This window comes from Grammomys surdaster, unplaced genomic scaffold (genome assembly GCF_004785775.1).
Source record: "Grammomys surdaster isolate TR1022 unplaced genomic scaffold, NIH_TR_1.0 191, whole genome shotgun sequence".
In the NCBI taxonomy this organism is placed as follows: domain Eukaryota; kingdom Metazoa; phylum Chordata; class Mammalia; order Rodentia; family Muridae; genus Grammomys; species Grammomys surdaster.
Window position 1 is genome coordinate 8,355,813 of NW_021604636.1, and position 6,321 is coordinate 8,362,133.

The window sequence follows — 6,321 nt, forward strand, 5'->3', positions numbered from 1 at the left end:
CCTCCCTGCCTCCCTGCCTCCCTGCCTCCCTGCCTCCCTGCCTCCCTTCTTCCCTCCTGCTCTCCCTCTTTTTCTCTCTCTTCCATCTTTAATTGCCTATGCTTTTTGTGCCACATGCAAGAAATCTCTACCAATTCAGTGCCACAAATGCTTTCCTCCTGTTTTCTTCTAAGGGTTTTATAGTTTTAGGTTGTTTATATCTTTACTCCATTTAGAATGGGTTTCTTACATACTATAAGATTAGAGTGCAGTTAACATGTGATGACCCAGTTTTCCCAGAATTGATTGTTGAAAATGTCCTTATTCCATTGATTTGTCTTAGCTCCCTTGAAAAAAGTCACATAAGCAGACATGTGAGGAGGATTTTTTTTCCAGGCTAATTCCATATTCTGTTTCACTTGTCTCCTGTGTGTCCATCTCATGAGCGATAGACATGCCAGCATCATAGTAGTTGATTGCTGTAACTTTCTGCTGTGTTTGGGGATCAGAAAATGTGAGACCTTCCAACTTTGTTCATTTTAAGGTTGTTTTGACTATTTGGGATCCACTGATAGTCCCTATGAGTTTCAGGATGAATTGATTTCTACTTCTGCAACAACAACAAAAATGCCACTAGAATTTTTATACTTAGTATAAAAATACTTAGTATTTAATACTTAGTACTTAATACTTAGTGTACTTAGTTATGCTAAGTTATACTACAGCTTACAGAGTTAAGCTGTAGATCATGTATAGTGTGGCTATAATATTATGCCTTCCAGTTCAAGAACATGAGGTATAATTCCATTTGTTTGCAATTTTCCTCTTACTTCTCTCAATGGTGTTTTGTAGCTGTTTTCCTTTCCTTGTTTGCTTTGTGACAAATTTTACTATTCATTGGCCTGGAATTGGCCATGTAACACAAGCTGGCCTGAAACTATCAATCCTTTTGCTTCAGCCCCCTAAACTCTGGGATTACAGGTGTCACCATGTTCAGCATCAATTCGTAGTTTTTAATTGTAAATCTTACAATAAAAGTCTTTCACCTTCTTGACTAAGTTAATTCCTAAGTGTTCACTCTTTAGATTCCATTGTAAATAAAAAAGATTGTCTTGATTTTCTTTTCAGATTCTTCACTCTTGGTATAGAAACACAGCTGAGTTTTGCGTAGTGATTTTGCATCTTGGCACTTCACTGGATTCATTTAAGATTTATGATGAGATGGAGTTTAGTGGGATCATTGAATTCACTTATTTCTGATGAGGCTGCTTTTTGTGGGATCACAGCCTTGTAGCATCTTCAAATAGAACCATCTTATTTATTCCATCTGGACTTACCTGCCTTTATTTCTTTTTCATGCTTAATCACTGTGTCTAGAAACTCTAACACCATGTTGAACTGAAGTAGAGAGAGAGGGTACCTTGTTCCATCCCTGATCTTACAGCTAGCTAAAACTGTTAGTCGTTTACCACTGAGGATGATGCTAAAGTGTTTTCCACATATAACCTTTAGTATGTTGTAGAAGTTTCTTACTAGTCTTACTTTATTTTTTTATTATTATTATAAAACAACACTGAATTTTGTCAAATGCTATTTCTGTACCAATTTATTTACTTATCTTCTTTGTTCTAAAATACAACATATTATATTGTTTTCTATATCCAAGAAGAGATCCCGCATTTGATGGCTTTTAACATTCTGATGAATTCAGTTACTAGTTTTTTTTAAACAAAACAAAACAAAACAAAACAAAACAAGAAATATCATCTCGGTAGTATTGCGGTCGATGGCTTAGATAAGTTCCGTGGAGACAGAGCGGTGGCACCAACGAGGTGTTGGGCTACGGGAGCCTGCCCGGAACTTGGCGCTCAGCATGCTGACGGTAGAGGAACTGTACGGCAACTACGGCATCCTCGCCGATGCCGCGGAGCAAGTGGGCCAGCATAAAGACGCCTATCAAGTGATACTGGATGGTGTGAAAGGCGGCACCAAGGAAAAGCGATTAGTGGCTCAGTTTATACCAAAATTCTTTAAGCATTTTCCAGAGCTGGCTGATTCTGCTATCAATGCACAGTTAGACCTCTGTGAGGATGAAGATGTGTCAATACGACGCCAAGCAATTAAAGAGCTGCTTCAGTTTGCCACAGGAGAAAACCTTCCAAGAGTAGCAGATATACTGACCCAGCTTCTGCAGACAGATGACTCTGCAGAATTTAATTTGGTAAACAATGCTCTGTTAAGTATATTCAAGATGAATGCAAAAGGAACATTAGGTGGCTTGTTTAGTCAGATTCTTCAAGGAGAAGACATTGTTAGAGAACGAGCAATTAAATTCCTGTCCACAAAACTCAAGACACTCCCAGATGAAGTGTTAACTAAAGAAGGAGAGGAGCTCATACTCACTGAATCCAAAAAGGTCCGAGGAGATGTGACTGGTGAAGTGTTTGTTTTCTTCATGAAGATACTGTCTGGGTTAAAAAGCTTACAGACAGTGAGTGGAAGACAGCAGCTGGTAGAGCTGGTGGTGGAATAGGCTGACCTGGAGCAGACCTTTAGCCCCTCAGACCCTGACTGTGTGGACAGGCTACTGCAGTGCACACGGCAGGCTGTGCCTCTGTTCTCTAAAAACGTCCATTCTACAAGATTTGTGACATATTTCTGTAAGCAGATTCTCCCTAATCTCAATACCCAAACTACCCCAGTGGAAGGTCTTGATATACAGTTAGAGGTACTAAAGTTTTTGGCAGAGATGAGTTCATTTTGTGGTGACATGGAGAAACTAGAAACAAATGTAAGAAAATGGTTTGATAAATTATTGGAGTATATGCCTCTCCCTCCAGAAGAAGCAGAAAATGGAGAGAACGCTGGGAATGAAGAGCCCAAGCTACAGTTCAATTATGTGGAGTGCTTATTGTACCGTTTTCACCAGTTGAGCCGAAAACTTCCAGAATTCTTAACAGCCAAACTGAATGCAGAAAAGCTCAAGGATTTCAAAATTAGGTTGCAGTATTTTGCACGGGGCCTTCAGGTTTATATCGGACAACTTCGATTGGCTCTCCAGGGTAAAACAGGCGAGGCCTTAAAAACTGAGAACAAGATAAAAGTTGTTTCTTTGAAAATAACAAACAATATCAATGTTTTAATCAAGGATCTCTTCCACATTCCTCCTTCTTATAAGAGCACAGTAACATTGTCATGGAAACCTGTACAGAAAGTTGAGATTGGACAAAAGAGAACCAGTGAAGATACAAGTTCAGTTTCACCACCTAAGAAATCTCCAGGAGGACCAAAAAGGGATGCCAGACAGATTTATAATCCTCCTAGTGGAAAATATAGCAGCAATTTGGGCAACTTTAATTATGAGAGGAGCCTTCAGGGGAAGTAGAGGTGGCCGAGGTTGGGGAACACGAGGAAATCGTAGTTGAGGAAGACTCTACTGATTGCGACATCAAATTAATATACTTAAATCTACTACTTATTGGATTGCCGGGGATATCCCTTTAAAAGGACTGCTGCCTTCAGCTGAAAATGTAATGTTCTTTCTTCCTTTGTATGTATGATCTACTTTTGTAAAAGACCATGATTGTGTCCAAGGTAAAACCACAACAATATTTTTGGGTGCTTTGTCTGCAGCCTTGACTTGTCTTCACAATATCCTCATTATCCAGACTTCGTCTTGTGAATCTTGCTTTTACACATCTTGATAATCTGTTATTGAGAACTGACTCTAATGGAAAATTCAGTCTAGCTTGTGATCTGGTAAAGATCATCACTTCGAAACGTTACTTATTTTCCCCCATTCTGTTACAGTTTTTTGCCCAATACATGGAGAAGAGTAATGATCAGTCTTAACCTTTTGCTTCCATTGTTTTCTAATGGAGCTGCTAGGCAGTGTTGTAGCATTCCTGCCGAGTCAAAGAAACTAAACAGCAGCTTCTCACGATGTACAAGACATTAGCCTTTTAGAAAAAAGTTGCTTTGCATTGCTCCCTTTACTTTTCTCCATATTTTGGGATACAGCTTTGAACACAGGGTCTTCTTATTTGACTAGGAGTACATGTGCATAATATACGTACAGACATAAGCATATGTTGTGTATGTATATATGCATGCTATGGAACTTGAGTGTACAACAAACCAATACTTTAAATTCTCAGAATGGGTCGTCTGACATACTGATTATCCCTTTTGAAGCTGAATCCATTACTGACTTGGTATCTAGCTTTTTACTCCAGTAGGGAGGAATTTCAGTCAGTTGAACTTACATGATTATTATTGTTTAAAAATAAAAACAAAGGCTGTTTTTTCAGAGACAAATTTAAAGACCCTTGTTGGTGAGATACAGCCAGATCTGGTGTACACACAGGTTCCCACAGGATGTGATAGTATAATTTAGGATTTGGAGACTTAATAACCAGGGCTATCCAGGAAAGTGACTTGATGACATAGTACCATAAGAGTTGCTCACTCAGCTTGCTTTTGCCACTTTTGAAATTTAACTTCTCAGGTTATTAATCAGATTATTGTATAAGTTAGTCAGTAGTTTTTAGATTAAGACAACAGGTGGGAGGTTTGTGGAGTGTCTCATGTTGGGCATTTTTTAGTAGCCCAGACTCTGTTCTTCATTTGAATGTTTCATACATTTTTGTTCCACAGTTAATCTTCCTTCTCCAAGTTTGCTATTCAAATCAGATACTCAGATGACATTTCTAGTGGTTTGTTTTGTTTGTTTTTGTTTGTTTGTTTTTGTTTTTTAGGTTTTGATTCCTACACAAGTGTCTTCATTACCATCACTTCTACACTGGGAAAAACAAAAACAATCTCCTTTGTGAGAACCACTGCACGTATTTATGGCGAAAATATTTCTGAAAGTCTAGAATGATACAAGTGAGCACAAGAAGTTGGTCAGCTTGACTACGGAGTGCTGGCAATAAACTCTGAACATTCCACAAGACTGAGCTGAACCGAGGCTCCCTTGGAATCTGAACAGACATAGGAACATGGGATTGCCAGTTGAATACTGTAACCATCTAGTTATGGACCTCAGAGATAGATCAGCCATGGCCTAAAGCCATTTCAAGTACAAAAATGAATTGGACTATAGCAATATAAATTTGAACATGGTAACTTTTCCTCTCCTGTCTGAGGGTATTTGTAAACTCAGCAGAAGTAACTTGACCTCATGTCCACTGCAGAGCTCGCTGCATACATCCCCTCCTCATCCTGCTTCCTTTCCCTTGCCTAGTCAGTAGTTTGTAACTTAGTGTTCTTTTTGCTTCAGAAATTTGAAAGGAAAATCTTCATGCCATGAATCTTTTTCTTCTGCAAGGACACCTGTTTATCCCTTTGTTTAAATGTAAATGTTCCCTTATGCTTTTGAAATAAATTTCCTTTTGTAATTTTTTTTTAAAAAGAAAGAAATATCATCTCTAAAATGTTCATTTGGTTGGGGGGAATCTTCATTTTTTATTTTTGAATTGTTTAGTTTCACCTGACCTACATTACCTGGAGACTCCATCAGAACCCTATGAACCCAACCTTGCACATCCGTGTCATCCATGTCTCAGCTCTCACTTATAGCACACCCAATTCCTTTGTGTCAGCTCCCATACCTGGAAATAATTTCTACCTGGGATCCCCAGTGACCAAACAGGGCTAGGACTCCAGTATGTGATTCCTGTCCTCCATCACTACCTTGCCTGTCCTACTCTCAGCCTTATTCTTTAAATTTCATTGTAAATGGGAATATCAACTTCTTGTTGGTGGCCTTCCTCCCACACTACATCCATTTCCTGGGGACTTTGTCAGAACTTGTTATTTGTTCTCGCTCTCGCTCTCGCTCTCGCTCGCGCTCTCTCTGTGATATTTTAATTTTTAAAGTTATTCTTATATATTACTTCCCAACTGTAGTTTCCCCTCCTTCCCCACCTCCAGTCTCTCTCTACCTCCCCTTTCCCCTAGATGCAATCCCCTTCAACCCTCAGAAAAAAGCAGGCTTCCTAGGAACATCAACTAAATAGCACAAGCTACAATAAGATGAGGCACATACCATCACATCAAGGCTGAACAGGGCAACTCAGTAGGGGGAAAAGAGTTCCACGAGTAAGCAAAAGAGTCGGACAGCCCCTGCTCCCACTGTTAGGATTCCCACAACAACACCAAGCTACTCAGCCATAACTTACATGTAGAAAACCTAAGTCAGACCCCTACAGGGTTTCTGATCTCTGTGAGTCCCCATAAGTCTCAGTCAGTTGGTTCTATGGGGCATGTTCTTGTGTTCTTATGCCATCATGTTCTCTTGGTGTTCTTGACCCCAGAAGTTCCTTCCATCATTCCTCCCCC

The 6,321-nt window shown here is 39.5% G+C and overlaps 1 pseudogene; it reads left to right on the forward strand.

Moving 5' to 3' along the window:
• The first annotated feature begins 1,852 nt into the window (after positions 1-1,852).
• LOC114622794 lies at positions 1,853-3,464 on the forward strand (annotated as a pseudogene).
• The last annotated feature ends 2,857 nt before the right edge of the window (positions 3,465-6,321 follow it).